Source organism: Mytilus trossulus, chromosome 4, assembly GCF_036588685.1.
Source record: "Mytilus trossulus isolate FHL-02 chromosome 4, PNRI_Mtr1.1.1.hap1, whole genome shotgun sequence".
Lineage (NCBI taxonomy): Eukaryota > Metazoa > Mollusca > Bivalvia > Mytilida > Mytilidae > Mytilus > Mytilus trossulus.
In genome coordinates, this window is record NC_086376.1 from 54,794,252 (window position 1) to 54,817,164 (window position 22,913).

General features: G+C 32.9%; 1 pseudogene; it reads right to left on the minus strand.

Annotated features, from left to right (window-relative positions):
- Positions 1-6,139: 6,139 nt before the first annotated feature.
- The window catches only part of LOC134716678 (SCO-spondin-like), a 47,881-nt pseudogene continuing 31,107 nt past the window's right edge, over positions 6,140-22,913 (minus strand).

The following is a 22,913-nucleotide window of genomic DNA, read 5'->3' on the forward strand; positions in this document are numbered from 1 at the left end:
AAGACTCTAGCCACAAAAGCCACGAAAATTGGTATCCAAAGAATAATAATGCATCCACAGTAATATTTATAATCATAAAAGGAAGCCTGGGATTGTTTTGGGGGGTTATATATATAGTCCCTAAGGTTTAGGAATTAGGGTTCCAAAGGTGACCAAAACAAGCATTAATCTAGTGTCCGTACAAAAAGTTGTGTATAAGTATTTCAATTGTTCTGAAATTGTACCATAATATTGAATACCATAAGTAGAAGGTTGAGGTCTATTTTGTGGGTTATGGGTCAAACAGTCTAGGAATTAAGGGCCAAAAACAAACATTTTTGTAGATTACAGACAATAAATTTGAGTTATTTCTTTGTCCAGAATGGTTGCTGAATTACCTAAAACCAATGCTTTATGAAATCTTCTTTAAAAATTGGAGTTTAGATTTCTCTGTCCATAATAGTAGTTGAATCAACTTAAAATAATGCTATACATGTATATATACTATACAATGCAAAATTCACTTTACTACCAACTGATAAATTTAAGCAGTCTTTAATAGCCATTCAGTGATTACAAGCACTTTGATTACCTTTCTAGGGTTATGCCCTTTCACAAATGGAAAAATTTCTCAAGTTTGTCCCAACTAAATTTAGTGAAATGTATATATAATGCTTATTACCTCTAAACTCAGTTTAAGTTCAATTTTTGGCAGCTTCACTTTATGTACCTTTTTAACGTTATATGCTAGCGGGGGCATCATCACCATGACTGTATGACATTTATATTTTAATACTTAATGTTTTATTAAAATGAGTAGTTGAATAATTATTGTTGCAAACTCCATTAGAAATTTGATTTGAGATCATTTTTATACCACCACAAAAATTGAAAACTTTTTGGTTGTACATTTGTATCACGTTGGCGTCATCGTCTTCATCCAAAGACATTTGGTTTTAGCACTCTTACTTAAGTATAAGTAGTTTTAGTCCCAACAGGGTAGGATTTAGGAACCAAAAACAGGTCCCAAATAAGCATTTTTCTTGGTTTTTTTAACAATACCTTTAGCATAAGTTAATAGAAATCTATAAAGGTTTATGACCACAAAAGGAAGGTTTGGATTATTTTTGGGAGTTTTGGTCCCAAGGAATAAGGGGCCAAAATTAAACTTTGTTTGCTTTCATAAAAAAAATGAATTATTGTGCTTCTTTGATATGCCAAATCTAACGTGTTAAGATTCTTAATTTTTGGTCCTGTTTTTAAATTGATCTACATTTAGATCCAAAGGGTCCAAATTTAAAATCAGCTTGATTTTAACAAAAATTGAATTTTTGGGGTTCTTTGATATGGTGAGTCTTAACATGTACTTAGATTTTTGATTATGGGCCCAGTTTTCAAGTTGGTCCGATCAAAAATTGAATTCTTCAGGTTCTATGATATTCTGAATTTAACCATGTATTTAGATTTTGGATATTGGACCAAAATAGGTAAATGTCCAATTTAAAATTTTTAAGTTGAAGTTCTTTATAGACCACATTCAATCTGTGTCAGAAACCTATGTTGTGTCAACTATTTAACCACAATCCAAATTCAGAGCTGTATCTAGCTTGAATGTTGTGTCCATACTAGCCCCAACAGTTCATGTTTCCACCTCTGCAGTCGTATAAAGCAGCACCCTGCGGAGTATCTGTTCCATTCATTTGTTTTTTTCTTAATTTGTGTGAATTAACATTGTTTATACAGTAAATGCTAATTACTACACTTGCATACCACAACAAATACTGTATTGGTACATGTATCACTTATATTTGTATCCATATAACAAAACAAAAAATGAAAAGGAATAATTTTGCAATACCTTTTGAGTACTAAATAGCTTTTTAGGTATTTAGACATATTTTAAGACTTATTAAGTAGATGTTGATGATATCTGCTTGACATGCTTCAAATTCGATCAGATTACTTTTGGAGCAGTTATGAGTCTTTGAAGCATGCTCACAAAGGTTCTTTTGGTGAAATCATTTTTATTTTGGTCAAAATTTTTCTTTGCTTCGACCAGCTTTGGAGGAGATATAAAGAATTGATATAAATCAGCACAGAGGTTTACTTCCGATCTTATTTAGCCCCAATAATCATGTCAGACTTAAGCCATTGTCATTACTTAAAACCAATAAATGTATTCTAATCTGAGGAAGAAATTCAACATTTTAATTTTTTTTTTTACTAATGATACTGACAATCCACCACAAAGTAATGTAAATATTATAGAACCATACCAATAGTAAGCAAATACATATAAAAAAAGATGAGGTATGATTGCCAATGAGACAATTCTCCACAAGAGACCAAATCGACACAGAAATTAACAATTCCCAGCTATAAAATGTATCCAAAACCAAAGATGTAGAACATGTTCTATCATAATCATTTGGTAACTAATGTAATTACTGTCTCCCCATGTCTGTATTGAACATAAAAAAATATCAAATAAATAACACTCCTAATGCTCAGATTGGTTGTCACCGTGCAACACAGTTATTAACACCATATAGGAAAAACATAGAACTTTATTGTCATAAGACACTGTCAAACATCCAAACACACTATCCACACTCATCTGTGTCCACACTTGTATGAGTACGTAATATACTTAACACATCTTAATGTACTTTAATGCTGACCATTAAACTGTTCAAAATATTTGAATTTTCTAGTTTTGTAACATTATCAGAAATTAAAAGTGGTTTGGCTAACCGGGTTCAACCAACTTTTTTTTCGTAATAATATCCTGTACCAATTCAAAAGTAAGGATGTTTTTATCAAATACATGTAGTTGATTTGTTTTTGCTGCACTTCAAAGTTCCTGTTGTTCCTTTGTTTACTTCTTATGTGTATTGTGTTACCTCTTTAGTTTGTTACCCGGATTTTTTTCAATCGATTTATGACCTTTGAACACCGGGATACAACTGATGCCTTTAGTTACTTCATATAAAGTTTACCTTGTTTGTGTTTCTATAATATGACGCCTACTTTACCGAATATTAGGAAGAACTCTAGACTGATGCACGAACAAGTTAGTGTCAATGTTAACCATACTGTAAAATGTCTGTTAAAACATGAAGTTGAATACAATTGGTATCAAAGTATAAAGCGCACATATTACTATATCTTTATAGTTGCTAGTTCAATATAACAAAGGATGTGTATTATGTTGTCAATCTAAATTTTATTTTATGTTTTGTTCCTTTTCATATATTCCACATTTGGTCATGTTATTCACGTCATGACATTTTGTTTAAAAAGAGGTTGAACAATCCATTACATAGATGATTAGTCTATGAACAAGAGACTATGTATAATATATCATGTACTGTGTTATAACTATGAATTCTACAGACGAGAAAACGTAACACTATGCCACCGAAAGCTAAATTTAAAGTTCAGTCTATGTGGCCGATTCGTCTAGAGCGCTGGACGCAGTGCAGTCGGTGGTGTTACGACATATCAAATATCATGATTTCGAATTCCGGCGAACAAACAACAAACATTTGCATCGACAAATTTGTAGATTTGGTATTGTTGTGCTGTTATTTAGAGTTATAATGAAGATACTGATGTGTTTTCAGCCATGTATCACATTCACTGGGGATCCATTTGATGGATTTGTCGTAGAGTTGTAACTTGTTTAGACGTACTTATCAAATAGTTATTTCTGTGACTGCATCTTACGATCCTTAAAGACCAATGATTTAGCTAATCTGCAATCAATTTCACCTTCATGTCTCATATATCGTGTACTGTGATAAAGATAACAAAAGGCAACCGAAAGTTCAGTCTAGGTGACCGAGTGGTCAAGAGGGCTCGACACAGTGCAAGCGGTGTTGTCTCGATCCTTTAAATCCTGGCGAAGAAAGAACAAAAATTTGCTCCTGCAAATTTGAAGATTGATATTGTTGTTGTTCACTTAGTGGGTTATTATTCCATTAGCAATCAAATCAAATCTCTTTATTTTTTATTATGGTGGTCTAGTTTGACTTTGTTTGGTTGGTATTTATCATTTGTATAGTGATTAATGATGAAAGTCATATAAAGATGATTTATTCAAAAGTTCATACAAAAAGGTATAAAACAATAGAACAAACATATACTAGTAATATAAGATAACACAAAAAACCTCAAAACAAATGAAGAAACAATTAACAGACATTGCAGTTTGTTAGTCAGAAAATCAGTAAAAAAATGTTTCGTAATTGTTACACAATACTGTAATGGTATTAATTTTTATCTACATTCAAATTTCACAGTTTATTCAGTAATATAATTTTATTTCTAATTATTTGAGGGTTTTATGTTGTATTGTTTAGGAAAACAGTTTTTAATGATATTCATTACGTTATAAATTCAGTTTTCGGGGATGTTTGTTTGTGAGTTCTTTTAAAGAAACATACCGCAAAAATAAGTACTCATTTAATATGGCAATCAGATGCATATCAGTACGAAACATCACAGACAAACAAAAAGAAAACCCATATCAATTTGCATATAGATATGTGCATGAAACACAGCAAGATATGTGCATAAAATATGTATCAGTTTCATTGAGCTATATTCAAGGATATATTTGTATTTTATTTTTCATTCAGGTTCATATCTAGAATTTTAAATTACAACTTCAACAATTTCAACTCGTTGAAAACATAGGTAAATCATATATAAACGAAATAAGCCATGGTCCTCATTATATCATAATCAAGTTCATTAATACCATACCACTGTCAACAGCATCCTTATTGTTCCAATCATACATACAACAGCGACCAGTGATATGTTCGATATTTCTGAAACAGAGAAATCGATTATATTGAATTTCCGTGTCTGAATAACATATCTTAAAAAAACCTAAATGGAATTAAATATACCATTTTTACTACAGTCTATCCAATAATTAAATCAAAGGACAAAATATCATTAGCATTTACCTATACGTTTATTTTCAAACCAAGTTGATATTTTATGATGAGCGTTTAACTTTGAAAAGTATCTCATGCGATTAAATATATCTAGATTCTACCACTGCATCGAATCGATACAATATTTATCCACTCGAAATAACGTCATAAGACAGGGTCACCCGTTTTCATGACGTCACAATAGGAAATTCAGAGAAAAACCAGAACACTTGATGTCATAAACAAATTTTGACCAATGAATTACTGAGAACATCCTCCATTCTATACTACATACATAGTGTGTTAATTAAGCATACGTTTTTTGATTGATTTAAGCCTTCCAATTGATACTTTATTGTGTGTTTTTCAGGAATCTGATGTACAGTAGTTGTCGTTTGTTTATGAATTTAAACGTGTTTCTCGTTTCTCGTTTTTTTATATATAGATTAGACCGTTAGGTTTCCCGTTTGAATGGTTTTACACTAGTAATTTTGGGGCCCTTTATAGCTTGTTGTTTGGTGTGAGCTAAGGCTCCGTGTTTAAGGCCATACCTTACCTATAATGGTTTACTTTTATAAATTGTCATTTGGATGGAGAGTTGTCTCATTGGCACTCATACCACATCTTCCTATATCTATTTTTTTTAATCATTGTCTTCCCGTACACTAATTCGCCGATATTTTTCCGTATGCTGTGACCTTAACTACAAGACGTCTCGTTAGAAAGTCGGCCACTGCACAGCATAAGTGCGAAGAGAAACCCTTGATAACACAAGGTAAATATTAATAACTGGTTCTAAAAGACCCGATTAAATGCATGAAATAATTGAACGCACTTTTAAGGAAAAGTTTTATTATCAAATGGGAACGCATGGAACACAAAAAATAGCTATCATGGCTTTAACAATTCACTTATTTTTTTTTATTTTATCAAGTGCTCTGTGTTGATAATTTATCAATGTAACGATCCAGTTAATTTCGGCAACAAACTCGGAAGTTAATTAGATTTCGATCTACAATCACTGAATGAAATTTTATTTGTCGATAACACGTTATATATTCGTAATGATTGAAAAAAAAAACCGAACACACATAACTTAGTTTAGTATATATGCATGCATTAGTTCAATAATTTAGATAACATTATAATTACAACTCGCTTCATATGACTTTAAATATTTTGTAAAGAATCAATTCCATAATTCTACTTAGTTAAAAAAAATATAAACTATTAGCACCACTAGGACAGGTCGCCAAAACATATGGATCACAGCTTGAATATGACGTTGTCTCATCGCTGCCATCACAGTCCTCGTCGCAGTCACACTTAAATGCCTCGTCAATACAAGTAATGGACCCATGCTGGCATGAAAACCAACCCGTTGGACATGTCTACCAAGAAATTCAAATTGATTATATAACAGACAATAAGGGTAAATAACTTTGACTTCTAGTAATTATGGTACCATTTTCGTCCAGTTTGTAAAATTTTGAAAAAAACACTTATTCATTTGAAACGTGAACGCGGCATTTTCACTCAAATCATTGAAAAAACTGATTCTTTCACTTTAGTCCCATATATATACGCTGGATAGTTAAATTTTCAACTTTTGAAGGTAACCTTACATTCAAAATTTGAAAATCTCCGAGATAAATATTATGACCAACTGGATGGCGCGAAATCTATATTATTCAAATTTGCGAATTTAGATAGCTTAATACGGATTAATTTGAAATGAGATTTAAATAATACAAAAATATGTAATATAAACATATATTATTTAAACATCATTTTTTATTTATTTCTGCAGTCTACTGTGTTCGGTTTTCAACTTCCTTTTTTTTTTTTTACACAAATGAACAATTTCAAACATAAGAACAATAACATCGATAAATGTATTTACAAATTCTACAACTGAACCACCTAAACCTACCTGTACGTATGCTCCATATCCTGACGTTGGACAAGCTTGTATGTTGCAGTATCCATATTCGCTTGACGAACCACTACAAGGAAGTCCGCCATTATCTGGTCTTGGATCATCACATACTCTCATTCTCGATTGTCGACCACCACCACAAGAAACTGAACACACCCCACACGACTGCCATTGTCCCCATGCTCCATCAACTGTTTGGGAAAATATGCAATGTGTGAATACAATTATCTTATGGAAGAAAATACAGAAATATATACTAGTATGAATATGTAATTAAGTGGGGTATTTTCATGCATTCCGTGGTTCGACAAAAGCTATATTTTAGAAATTGTTAGATTTTTAGCACAAATGACCCCTTCCTACTGATATTCCATATCATTACCCAAATCGGGATGTCATCCATACAACGTTCGAAGGAATAACTACAACAATACAACTCTTGGGCAAAACGCTTCCTTGTAAGCGCAACAACCAACAACCAACAAAACCATTAAAGGAATAGTAAACTCCTTTTACTGGCGCTGCTCGAATGATGTTTAATAGAAACGAAAGATTTACAATAGAAAACCGTCATACATTTGCTGCCATTGGATAATTACAAATTCTTATTCTTTAATTTTTTTTACCATCGCAATTGACAGAATAAGTTACTAAAAACGCTATTGCCTAATTGCACGATCATCTTTTTGTGTAAAAAAATTATATCAGGATGTGTGAAAAAAACCTTATCTAAGATACCAGGTGTTAAAGGCATAAAACTTTGCTCAGTGCTTGGAGCACAAAAATCATGCTCGAAACACAAAATCCAGTATTTTGATTGGTTGATTCTTGAGTCGGAGTACAAAAATCGTGCTCGAAAGTTTTATGACCGCAAGGCCAGGTCTAAGACTTTGTACGCCAGATGCACTTTGTGTCTTCCACTGACTAATCATTGACACAATCAACATCAAAACTGTTACAAGGCAAAGTTAGTATCAAGTTTAGTAGCATTCAAGACCTAAATTTCCGAAATATATTTACTAAATATTGTTACGGTAATAGGAAATTCTTAGTTTTTCAAACAATAAGTGCCGACTCCTTGTTTGATTGTTTACAATTCTCTATGGACGACAAGTTAAAAAATATTCATTTTTATAAAGCTTAAGTATGTTATTGCTATTGACTCCGTATAGTTTCCGCGGGTATGAAAACAGATTTTCTTTTAGACAAAGCGACCATATTATTTCTTTTATTTCTGGCACTTTCAAATGGTCAACTAACATATGAATAATCAGTCGGTGTTTTTAGTGTTGAATAAATATTCTGAATAGCCTGATTTAATAATACACATTCTTGGATTTTTTTTATCCTACATGCATACTAGCTATACACTTCTGTTTTATTTTTGTCTTGCGTGCTGTCGGCGTTTAAAATGTATAAGTTTGTGACAAGTTTAAGTTAATGGGAATCCCCAAGTGGTGCGTTGGTCAATTATATTTGCTATGCAGTTGTATAAGCATTTGCACATCTCAATTTTTGATAGAGATCTGTGGGCCCTGTCCCCTCAGATATGGTCTATTGAGTTTAAAAAGTTTGCTTTGTTTACCTGTATTAGTTTGTATTTGTTTGTGATTATGTCAGTTCAAGGGGAACTATTAGTGCTAGGTCAATGATGTATTAGTTTGCATGCAGATGTATATGAATTGGCACATCGATATGTGTTATGCAGTTGGATTTGCATTTGAAAGTTTCTTTTCCATAAAGATTTTGCGGCCCTTCCCTCTCATCGTGGTTAATAGAAAATGAAACTTTGACATAGTTTACAACTGAAAGTTTGTGTTTGGTTTAATTTAAAGGGAACCACTTATGATAAGTCAATGGTATGTTGTATGCAGTTTTTAAGAATGTCATTTAACAATCATATGGAGGTTATTTGGCCCTGAACCTTCATTCATAGTTCATCGACTTTGAATGATTCGCCTAGTTTACATGTTTGAATATTGCCATTTTAATATTAATATTTGCATTATTCCATCAAAATTGCAAAACACGAATTTTGTCAACAGTTTGTTCATTGTTTTTGTTCTTTTAATACATTAAAAAGATCTTTTGCGGCATAACAATTATATCGATTAATATCAGAACGTTACATCAGTAGATTTAAATTCTCTCCAAGTTAAAAAAAAAAAATCTTTAAAAGGAAATCAGTCATTTATACATGAACACTTTTTAACTTATCAAAATTGGTTCATACTTACCTATGCAACTTTGAGTATTACACGATTGTGTTTCTTGACCATTGCCAGCGCAAGGTGCTCCATTGTATTGTGCAGCAGGATTTGTACACGACCTAGTGCGATCTTGTGTTCCACCATCACATGTTACGGTGCAACTCCCCCAAGATAATCAATTTGACCAATCGCCATCAACTATTTATCACAAAGGACAATACATAAATTGTTGTACATAGTAATATACCAGGATTTACATTAAAAAGTAAGCTAGGAAAAAATGACTTACATTATGATTTTTACACCACTGGGTCGATGCCACTGCTGGTGGACGTTTCGTCCCCGAGGGTATCACCAGCCCAGTAGTCAGCACTTCGGTGTTGACATGAATATCAATTATATGGTCCTTTTTGTTATAATTTTTTTGTTTACAAAATTTTGAATTTTTCGAAAAACTAAGGATTTTCTTACCCCAGGAGTAGATTACCTTAGCCGTATTTGGCATCATTTTTTGGAATTTTGGGTCCTCAATGCTCTTCGACTTTGTATTTATTTGGTTTTTTCAACTATTTTGATCTGAGCGTCACTGATGAGTCTTGTGTAGACGAAACGCGCGTCTGGCGTATAAAATTATAATCCTGGTACTTTTGATAACTTTTTACAATGATATAAAAAAAAAAAAAAAAAAATCAACGCCTAGCACCAAAAGTTGACAAATCGACACGAGATTGTGATTCAATTTTCAAAGAAATTTGTGAAATGTTTGATACATAGAAGAAAAAAAACAGCTCTCTCAAAAACGTATGATGTAACAACGATATGGGAATCAATATTAATCCAAAAATACATGACGTTATGTTTTTGCACAGCAGTATAATTGTAAATGATTTGTCTAGTACAGAATAAAATGCTTTCATTAGAACAATTTTCATTATCAAATGGTTTTATGACAGTTTTAATTTCAACATTTTGAATTTTAGCCTGAAATCTTAATTAATATTTTACTTACTTGGACATGGCGTTAGAGTACATGTTTTTGTTGTTGTAGCTGATCCAACACAATCGGCACCACTATAAGCTGGTGCAGGATTAGCACAAGTTCTGGATCTATCCTGTGTACCACTTGCACATGTTACAGAGCAACTTCCCCATGCACCCCATACAGCCCACATACCATCAACTTTGAAATTGTATAAATCATTAATTTTATCTTTCATGAGTTCTTGGTAAAAAGAAATTAAACTCATTCAAAATAAAAGGATCGCATGCAATATACGTTATTGAAATATACCCTTATAAAAGACAGGCATGTACAAAAAAGCAAAGTGCATATTTCAACAATATCGATTCAAATACTAATTTATACAACAAGTAAACAAATCTCGAGCGCGTTCTTCTAGGCTTTTGCTAAAGCATAAAAAACGAGATTATGAAAAATAAAATATGAACAATAATATAAAGCATGATATAGCTATTTAAAAAATAAATCATACAAATCTAAATGATGTACGTGTTGTCATATGTTTCGTCACTTTAATAATAACTTGATAATTGTATACTAGTATATGTTTTAATAACTGCACATTCCAAAATTGTTATAAGACATACCTGGACAAGGGACTTGAGTACATGTCTGTGTATCTGTTCCCGAACCACTACAGCTTTGTCCAGAGTGTTGCGGTGCTGGACTATCACATTGACGTTGTCTGGTTTCGGTGCCACTTACACAGGATACGGAGCAAGTTCCCCAAGAAGCCCAACTTCCCCAGTTACCATCAACTAAGCAATGTGTGTAAAAAGAAATAATATTTTAACATCTGTAATAAGCAACATTATGGATTTTCAATTTTTGTTGAAAGTAGCACTTAAGCTTCATAACAGTGTTAGGCAATAATATTGATTGCGATGATGTTTTAAGGTTCAATTTCATAAATCAAGTAGTTCATCAACTTTTGAATTGGAATAATATTTGATGATGTTTGTGTCCTCTAGAAATTTTTATTTCTTGAGTTTCAATGTTTACCACGAACAGAACCAGAAAAAGGCAGTTGTTAAAGAGTAAACGGTCGGGTGCTTTTGCTTTGTAACAAAGCGTCCGAAGCGTTTTTTTTTTCTATATATTTACCGATGAACATATGTACCCGATTTAGAGTTAGAGCCTAAAATACCTACAGTTTATATTTTATTGCAGGATAAGGAATATTTTGTTTTGTTTACTTTAAATTTATATATAGTTTTAAACTACTGTTAATTTTACTCGATTTAACCGGTAAAATGAGTTCCACACTTCTTATCCATCCTTCCATAAAAGGCTGATTCCAACATTTAAAGAAATTCAGCAAAATGTGAGAGTGTTCAGTTAACATGTTCACTTCTGAAAATATTGATACATTTTTTTTAATCTTATTTACTACACTTACTTGGACATGCGACTTTAGTACATGTCTGTGTTTCTGTACCGAAACCGCTACAGTCCTGACCATTGTGTTGTGCAGCTGGACTGTCACATTGACGTTGTCTGGTTTCGGTTCCGCTTGCACACGTGACGGAACAAGTTCCCCAGGATGCCCAACTTCCCCAATTACCATCGACTAAGAAGTGACAGAAAGAATAATAATGTTTTAACATAAGCAACATTGTGGATTTCTACTTTCGAGTGATAGTTAGTACCAATTACGGTTCAAGACAGTGTTATTAATATAGATTACGATGATATTTTTAAGGTTCAATTTCATTAATCAAATAATTCATAAAATAATTCATCAATTATCGCATTTTGAATATTGTTAACATGTTGTTTCTTTGTGTTCTTGTGTATTAAAGTTTGTCGTGTAAAAGGTAGAGCTCTGTGGTTCTTTTGTAGTTTACTTCTTTAAAAGGGAACAACAGAACAAAGTTTGAAAGAATGCAGTTCTAAATATCAATCGATTTGATGTCGTGTTTGCAGTCAAAACCCAGTCGTCTTTGATAAAAATAAAAATGAATAATTTGAAATTATTATGGTCCGAAGCCCTTTCCTGGATTTTCCGATGTATAATCCAGGAAAAGACAATCTATAGATTGGAGATAAAACACAAAAGGCATATGAATTATAACTTATTGCAGATTAAAGATTTCTTTCTTTATATTTAGTTTGAATATAGTTTTAAAACAACTGCCATTTTTACTCGATTTAACCCGACGAATTATTCAATTTCATTACTAGAATGATCATCTATACTTACTTGGACATGCGACTTTAGTACATGTCTGTGTGTCTGTACCCGAACTGCTGCAGTCCTGTCCGTTGTGTTGTGCTGCTGGACTGTCACACAAACGTTGTCTGGTTTCGATTCCACTTGCACACGTTACTGAACAGCTACCCCAGGAAGCCCAACTTCCCCAATTACCATCAACTGAAATGTCAATTAAAATGGAAATAGTAACGTTTAGTATAACATGTATAAAATATACTCTTATGTTATGTATTTATTACTCCGTAATTTAACACAAGAGAAACTGTATCGCTCATCTAAGTCTCTGTGCATCATTGATAGTGGACACTCTCCGATGTTGTTGTTTAGTTATTACTGCTACATATTCTGTCTATCTTCTTTATATTTTGTTCAGACCCACAAAAAGAGTAAAGAATCGTCTTTTAAAGACAATCACTCCTGGAAAAATTCGACTTTAATATCGACAACATTTGATTTTTTTGTAGATCTTGGGTTGAAGTCATAAAACTTTGCTCAGTGCTCGGGGCACAAAAATCATGCTCGAAACATGAAATCCAGCATTTTGATTGGTTGATTCTTGAGTCTGAGTACAAAAATCGTTTTCGAAAGTTTTATGACCGCAAGACCAGGTCTTCACTTTTATTTTTTAAAGTGCATTTATCTTTTATAAGGCGTAAACCACAAAACTGGTAAACATGTTCATTACAGAGCAACCATTCCTGTAGGTAGTCGATTGACAATTACGGTAATGTGGACACATTTGATCCTATCTTGCTAATCATTTTTGCTATTAAAGTGTCAGTCCTATATTTTATAATTTTCAAGATAAAACACTCAAAAGGGTAAACATCATCATTGAAGAGCAATATTTCCAGTAAGGAGTCGTCGGCTGATTTCAGCAAGCTGATTTATTTGTAGATCTAGTTTTGCTTAATTATCATAATTTTCAAGATTCTAGGCATACAATTGGCTAAAAATTGCAATAAAAGGGTATTTTTTTTCAATAAGAAGTCTATCAGCGATTTGGTTATGTTGGCTTATTGGTAGATATTGTGTTGCTTATCTTATTGTTGCTTTTTAAACTGTCTATCTATATATTATAGTTTTCAAGAAAAGAGACAAAAACACAATAAATGCATAAAAAAGTCAATAAAGAGCAATAACTCAATAACGAGTGGTCGGACGATTTTAGCGGTCTAACGTATTTGTAGAGTTTTTCTTGATGAATATTTCTTTTTAATAAGTTAACTTTTTAACTATCTATTAATTATTTTAGTTCTTTAAGTCATATGAAACTTCAAATTTAGAAAAAAATGATTTTTTTAAATTATTGAATTCCAAGGCAATAATTCGCCAACATATTTTCCGTATGCAATTACCTCAGCGTGGCCTTTCTCGTAAAAATCCGGTGATCGCAATACGCAAATGGAAAGGGAAAACCCACATTGGCAGAGAGAGTCAACAAACGTAAACATCGCTCTAATATAGAAATAAACTATATCTTATTGTACATGTCATACACGTGCTTACCTCAATATACATGCTTAATTCTTTGTTGATTGTTTACAAACGTGACAAGCTTTAAAACACGACAATTAATTTGCTGCCATATTTTCACATCAACAGTGATCGAGTGAAATATTTTTATGACGATTATACGTTCTAAATTATAATCCTGGTACCTTTGATAACTATTATGGATGCGTAAAAAATGATAAAGCCGTGCACAGAAGACTAAGTTCATTATATGTGCATGCATTGGTTCAATAATTGGATGAACATTATTTTTTACCAGTCACTCGTTTCAGATGACTTTGGTTTTGGTAATATTTTGCATACAGCTTTAGCTCGTTCGACTATAACTGAATATCGAAAAAATAATGAATTAACATATATTTTTTTTGGATATATGATTGCTTGAATTCTTTTTAGCCAATATCATAAAAATTATGCAAAATGTTAACAAAATATGTGACATAGCCTATTAACTATAACTTGACCTTAAGATATAAGGCAAAATCGCCAAAATAAAAAGATAAAAAAAAAAATCGTCATTAAAGGGCAATATCTCCAGACGATTTCGGCCACATACACTAATTGGTAGATATTTTCCTGTTGAGCATTTGCACATGGAACATTTCTCTTTAAATCTTTTAATTTTGAAGATACAAAGCAAAAATAAGAAAAATAAATAAAAAATCTTTTTTAAAGGGCAATAACCCCCGCTGTTAGAAGTCGTCTGACAGTTTTGACGTAAAGGTCGAAAAGGTAAATACTTCATACTTCAGGGACTGATTTTTCTGCTCTCCTTTGAAACCATTTGCGAGTATGGTCTTGAGGAAACGATGATAGTCCATCGGAAGGGGACGATAAATGACTGACCCGTGTTAAGAGAGAGACCCATATCTCTTGCACATAAAAGACACCCTTGTAGATATCGAAAAAGATCAGGCTAATGTCGCTACAAGGTAGCACTCGCACCCGCAAAGTGGAAAGGGGTTAATATAAGTTGCAATAAATTGTTTCCAATCCACTATAAAGAAACATGTCTAAACTAAACTAACAAATCAATGTAAACGAAGCCTTACCTGCACATGATGCCATGGTACACGTTTTTGAGCTAGTCCCTGAACCACTACATTGGTTTCCACTGTGTGCAGGAGTAGGATTATTACAAGATCTGGTCTTTGTTTGATCGCCAGTTCCACAAGTTACTGAACATGAGCCATAAGAACCCCATGATCCCCAGTTTCCATCAACTGAAGAAAAAACAACATTAACGTGAAAAAATATCTGTATCCAACTCTTTCACATAGGTACTTAAATATCACTCACAATTGAAAATAGTCTAAATAAACTCAGAGAGATAAATTAAAACGCAATGAATAACTTTCTAGATCATGCATTTTCTAGTTTTGTTTATTTAAACGTCTTGCATGGTTACAGTATGCTACCCAGGTTAAAATGAAAAAAAGCCTATAATTTCTCATGAATAAGTTTCAAAAAGATTCTTTTATCAATTATCAAAATAATATTCAAAAAAGAGTAAAATTAATATTTTGCACTAAAGGTTGGCACTATCTTCGATTAACTTTTATGAAAGTTTAAAATGAATTCCTCGCAACAGATGAGGTGCCTATTCAAATTACAAAATCTCAGAAACATTTGTAAATTTGACTTTGATAGAAGCACAATTATCTATACTCTTTCTTTATTTATTTCAAATGCACAATGAAAGTCATCAAACATATAAAAAATGGTAAAATTACAATACAAGATAATGTACGAGTGTATCTTAAATGTATCAATAAGAAAGCAAGCATTTAGAAACGTCCGTTTTTGCTACATATAGACAACAATATGTCACGCAGATGAGCCCACCATTCTTACATTATGTAACATCTTCTGAAAAAGACATAAGAAACCTCTATTGAACAAACGTCCTTATGAAAGATTGTTAAGACACGAGATTTATTTAATATATGCACACATTTTATCTTAAGTGTGTTTAAAAATGCCATTTGTTTGAAATGCAATGACAACATTTGTTAACCAACAAGTTTATGTGAATTTCCCCCTTTTTTGGATCATTATCTGAAATAAATGTAAGACACTTTTGATTAAAATTGTAATTTTCAATCAATTGTTAAGCATTGAATGAACAACTTGTCAACCTTTACAATAAGAAGTATTGAAATATCTATATTTTGTTTAATTAATAATGTATGCTCAGCTTGAGAAAAAAAAACACAAATTTACTGTTGGATGCAATAGAACTTATAGTTTCATTTACCCTGCCACGTCCAATCTATGTATTTGTTAGATGTATTTCTGCTATGCATCATTCTGATGAGTTAAGTCCTTTTCATTTTTTATTAAAGTTTATTCTTATATTGTACAGTAACGTCACTGTTCCGGGTTAGGGGAGTGCTGGCGCATTCAAACAAGTTTAACCCCGCCACATTCATTCTGTACCTGTCTTAAGTCAGTAGCTTGTAATTCAGTGGTTGTCGTGTGTTGCTGTATATCATATTTGTCTTTCGTTAATTATTTTGTTCACAAATGAGGCCGTTTGTTATCCGTTTGAATTGTTTTAAATTTGTACATTTCGGAGCCTATCTATAGCCTTTTACCCCATTGTTATATTCTAAGCCATGTCGGTTTTCTTCGTCGACATACAGGGGCATCAAACCCATTTAATACTAAATAACTCAATGATGATTGAGGCAAAGTTTGGATAAATTTAGCCCAGTAATTTTAGAAAAAGTATTTTCAGACAACGACGACGGACGAAGAATACCAATTGATGAGAAAATCTCACTTGGTCCTTTGGATAGCAATTCTAATCTAAGATCCAATACAAAAATCTCAGCCTTTGTCTGTTCTAATTATACTGTGAAATACCAGGGATTAAGTATCTTAACGTCATGGACAGTCAAAGAAAACATGACTTGTGCAATGCCAAAACTAAATGTATCGACAGGCAGTAGGATAGTTAGGAGTTTATCTCTTAATAGATAAAAATGAACGTGCGTGCGTCTTTATATATCCCGTTTTGAAAGAATACAAATTTAGTTATGTTTTAATTATCTGCCAACAAAATCAATATTAGTGCCAATGTAAACTATATTGAAAGATCTAATTACAACATTGGTAAGATAACATTTACTTATACGTTTGTTTAAAGGTAAGATGAGTTGATAGTTTTTGTGAAAGGCTGTATTCATGTGTTTTTTTTAAATACGAAAACAGGGTTGAGAGCAAATATAGCGTACACATTATTCAAGGTATTCTTCAGGGTGATTACAAACATACACGAGCTCAAAATTGTTGTTGTTTGTTGCTTCAAAACTAGATTGCTGAGGAAAAATAAATATCGATATCGCCAGGCGTAGAAAGAGTCGAACATTTGTGACGCACTGTGAGGATATTTGGATAAATGACCTGAATTATGTTTAGACTTGTTCGATAACTGATCATTTGCATCATTAGTTTTTTTAAATTAAAGACACCAAATGCACATTGTAGAAATGAACTATAATTGTTTAATTGAACTGAACTATAATCAGTTTAATTGAAGTCTGGAGCTGGCATGTCAGTTAACTGCTAGTAGTCTGTTGTTATTTATGTATTATTGTCATTTTGTTTATTTTCTTTGGTTACATCTTCTGACATCAGACTCGGACTTCTCTTGAACTGAATTTTAATGTGCGTATTGTTATGCTTTTACTTTTCTACACTGGTTAGAGGTATAGGGGGAGGGTTGAGATCTCACAAACATGTTTAACCCCGCCGCATTTTTGCGCCTGTCCCAAGTCAGGAGCCTCTGGCCTTTGTTAGTCTTGTATTATTTAAATTTTAGTTTCTTGTGTACAATTTGGAAATTAGTATGGCGTTCATTATCACTGAACTAGTATATATTTGTTTAGGGGCCAGCTGAAGGACGCCTCGGGTGCGGGAATTTCTCGCTACATTGAAGACCTGTTGGTGACCTTCTGCTGTTGTGTTTTTTTTTTTTTTTTTTTTTTTTTTTTTTTTTTTTTTTTTTTTTTATTTTGGTCGGGTTGTTGTCTCTTTGACACATTCCCCATTTCCATTCTCAATTTTATAACGTTCATACAGGTTTTTTTTATATTTGTTTTGAAATGACTGCTTATTCATCCTATCTCCGCATGTAAAATCAAGTTTTATCCTAGGTATAAACCTATTTCCAAAATAATCTATTATGATTATGACTAGTACCGTTACATCGTAACTTACTTGGACAATAGATAGTGGGTGAACAGGAACTTGACTGACTTGTATCACCTACACACTGTGTCCCATCATACTGTGGTGCTTGATTCGTACAGGTTCTGATCCTGGTATATGTTCCGGACGCGCTAAGTTTGCATGATACCGAACAACTACCCCACGATGCCCAATCTGTCCATGCACCATTAACTGTAATAGGCAAATGTATAAAATGTTCCAATCTGTTATTATTATTTTTTATTGTAAATAGTATTGATAACTCAGTCTGTGATTCGAGATACCACAGATATGAGGCAGTGTTCATAAACAAACTGTCGTGGTGATAGAATCGATCTAATGTCAGATGATCATTAACCTGAGAACTGTTTTGTGTTTTGCATTGTGTTATTACATTGAAATTAAATTCAACATTGTCTTTAACATTTGAAAACTCGGCTTTCATCTTACTGCGATTGAGTGTTCCCGATGAAGACAAATATTGAAAAGCGCGTCGGACACACCAAGATTTGTGAAGAGTAGTTCATTTTCTGGCAATGAGTGGACATCGCTGCATGCTGACAGACTGCTTATTCCGGGCGGACAATCAGCTCTGTAGGCTGTGATTCAATAATAACTGCATTTAAAACATACATGGTTACATTGTCTGTTGCAAGAAATTAGATCGTTGAGAAATAAAATTAACCAAATCAGGCAAAATTTACTTTAAATATAAAAGTCGTCAAGTATTATTAAATAAATGATAATGACAAATTCAATAGTGCTCACCAAGCTGGTACTTTTTTAACCAAGAAAGTTCAAATCACGTTGGAAGCTGATAATGAATAAAATATATATGTCTTCTCCATTTGTCGATTAAAAACCTGTCAGCATACTTAGTTCTGACTTATTTTCCAAACATAGTTGTTCCCCTTTGACAGTTCGTCCATACTACTTACTTGGAGGCGGTTTAGCACAGTCTTCATCTGAAACACCATCGCCATCGTCATCTGAATAATACAAATAAAACAAATATCATGCGTTTAGAAGGATAGTAGATAAAAACCCTGGATAATCGAGACGAAGTCACTGGCAGTTTTCGTGATGTATTTGTAGCAGAGGCACTTGTCTCTGAAATAAATGCCTATTTACCTAAACATAAAGGTATTTTTTTATATACAAGTGAATGTGATATATAGTCCTTTTTATATGTGATTGGAGTAGTTCGTGTATAACGCTTCTGTAAATTGTCGACTTGCCATTGCAGACCGTCTATTTGATTTTGAAAAAAATAAATAGAACAATTTTGAACTATAAGATTAAAAAAAAAAGATATTCTTACGGTGGTGTTTATCCAAATGATTGAGTTATGTACTGGCGTATTACCCGTTACTAAGCATAAAGCTCATCACAGATACCAGGCTCACAACTTTGTACACGATACGAGATTTTTTCCAAAAGACTAAATAAAAATGCGTTAACAATTTCTTACTGATATTGTATCAGCAGATTAACCGAGAAACAAACACGTAATTGCATCGTCATTTCTTTCTTTTCTTACATTACCATTATTTTGATTTGCTGTTGTGCACAGTTCTTCATCAATAAGGCCATCACAATCATTGTCAATACCATCACCGACGACTGTGGAAGTCGGCACACATACCTGCAAGGAAAATAAATAAGTAACGGACATAAAGAAAGATATCAGATGAAAGATGCTAATATAAAAATAAGGAGATGTGTTATGACTTTCAAAAAGACAACTAATCAAGTTTAATTGACCTGTAAGTAAGTAATTACAGATAACCATACATACTTCAACTATGAGAAAACCAATACCGTATAGTCAGCTATAAAAAGCCCTGAAATGACAGACATGAACCAACGACAACAACTGAATTACAGGCTTCAGACATATACATAATGTGGCGTGTTAAACATGTTTGTGAGCAACCAATCCCCCCCTTAACGAGCTAAATGTCTCACTCTTTCATTTATAATTTCATGCGTTTGTTATAACACTTCTATTGGTCTTTTCTGTTGAGTATATAGTAGTTTTGCGGATGCCTTGATAGTGCGAATACAAAAAATAGTAGTTTTACGAACACTATAATGCAAAGATATTCAAATGTAAATGTAAACTTAAAGTCACATGAGTACGTCAACGAGCCATAAATCAAACAACATAGCTAACCAGTACACATCTATAACTCAGACAATTTGCCAATCTCTATTAAAATCACACCAAGCCAAAATTATACCAATGAACCGAACAAAGACTATCTATTTCCAACATCAAATAACAAGACAACAACAATATTTGACATAAAGCAACCACTGATAATATTCGCGACTTTGGACAGGAAAACGAACATTCGGCGGGATTAATCTATCAGGAAAACTTTGTGGTTCAAAAGTAATAATTTCACGCAAATATTTGTGCTAACACATAGGGATTACTCAAGATAACTGAGTAGATAAACTCATCATAGATACCAGGACTAAATTATGTATATACGCCAGAAAGATTATGAGAAAATACTTATCCTTTTATCAAAAGGATAAAGGTAAAGGTGGCCAGTATAATATCCTAGAAAAATTCAATAGAACGGTTGTTTTAGAAATTATTTTCAACAAAATTGTAGTAATCAATATTTGGACTGTAATTTAATATACCGAATTAATTTTTGCCATCCTCATTCCTGTAGTGAACCCATACGTCTCCTTATCAGCCTTTCCATAAAGAAATCCCCCAAATATAGAAATTGGTGATGTATGGCGAACAGTATGAGATCCTTCCGATACTGAAATGTACCCTCCTACAAGATCGGTATCTGGAATATCGTAGTAAGCAGTATTTGCTGGGAAAGAACCTCCGTTGCGTTTTAGTCCACTCTTATCTGCTTTGTTAACTACAAAAAGGAAAAAGTTTTCGTAACTTCCAGCAGTATATTTAGGTGTTGTAAATGTATAATCGGCAGCATATTGTTCTATAGGTGGAATAATAAGCATAGCAGGATCAGCTGGTTCCGATGAAGACGTCTGACTTTTAACAATCATCACTAGGAATATTGGTTTATCTGCTGTTATATAGCAGTAATTTTTAGAATTGATCGAAATTTGTTTTTGGTCACCTAGAGTGGATAAGGTGAACGAATTTGTCGATATCTGCCCGTTTTTATTGCATTTATAGGTAACTTGAGTGGAATCTTCACTAGAAATAAATTTATAGTAATCACCAATGGTTCTTGCTGGCGTAGGAACAGTTGCAAACCTCTTTCCCCAGGTATTAACTGGAGTAAGCTGCTCTACCAAGTGATCTTGACTGCTTCCTGATCCGGTGTTTGTTTTCATATTTCCACTGAATGCTGAAACAGGCTTGTCACTAGTTATACGAGCTCCGGTTAGATCACCTGTGCTTTGAAGATGGATTGCATCAAATCTGTTTAAAATGACAGAAATTGTCTGACCTTTGGAATATTGCTGTCCATTATATGTCACTTTCCCACAATTTGAACATGATGGCAGCTTTATTTGTACATTGGTCGAGTCGCTCACACCTACAACACATAGTTGAGCCTTACGGTAAGGTGGATAATATGTTACACTCATCTGATAGGACATCCACAGGGAGACCAAGAAAAGCATCGTTGGATTTTGTCTGTTTGTTCACATCATAGATAACCACCTCATCGTCTGCAGAAACCAGAATGCCTTTTGACTCTTTAACTGTTCCTTCCAAACGCAATTTAACATCGATGAAAAGTTGCTTGACAACACCTGCTGTTACAGTGAACTGTTCGTTGACAGATGGGTTGGTCCATTTTGGTGACGTGACTTCGACGTTTACTGTTGATGTGCGTGATGTCGTTACGAATAATTCCAGATCGTAATCTACTTTATAATTATCCATGAAGGCTATAACAAACTCTGTTCCTCTATTGTCTGGTGCATTTTGTCCTACATTAATCATAGAAGCATTTTATATTATATAATCAAATGTCGCTACTTTATGATAAGTGCATTTTTGCAATACAAGACAAAGGTAAATAAAAAAGGATTAAGGAGTTACATTTTTAGCAAGGGTCCGGTTTTCGAACCCTTTTAAACCAGTGACTTATATTATATCAAGTCATTATTTTGTTTGAAATTCATGACATAGACATCAACTATTTGGAGCTGGATGGTAAGTATTACTTTTTATTTCACTGAACTCAATTCACCTTTTGCTAAAGCAATTTGTAAACATATTTTACCAGTTGATCAGTTTGTTGGTGAAGAATTCAAACTGCAATTTTGTAACCAATAGTCTACCGAATAAGCTAAGTAATAAAAAAAATTGATAATTCATGGGGTTTTAACTATATATGATGGCTTGCTGTACTAACGCTTTCTTGTTCAGGTATAACACTTGAATATAGTCCATAGTTTGACATGCAAAGCAACGAACGGTTTGTCCTTAGTTTTTGGTTGCAAGGATTTAGATGTTTGTTTTTTATACAATTATCAGCCTTGTGATTTGTATCCCGATAGGCATTAAATCGTGAGACCATCTTATTTCAATATCAAGAAATTTTCCATCGAATATTTAATTTTTGCTTGATAGTTTTAATGATAACAGTAAAATTGTATTTTAATTAGCTAATTTGTAGTCTGAAATAGGTCTAAAATGTCTCCTTTTATGTTTCTGCCTTTATATTACAGTATCTTGCGTGATTTGTCTATAGTTGTGTCTGTCTGTACTTTTATGACTTTCTAAATATGATCTTCCAAAATGTACAGAAGTGTCGAGCGACACGATTTTCTATCAGGTAAGGTACTTTGAGCTTACATTTAAGCCTAGAAAAACAGTATCTAATTAACAAGTATTTATATAAAAACATATTAT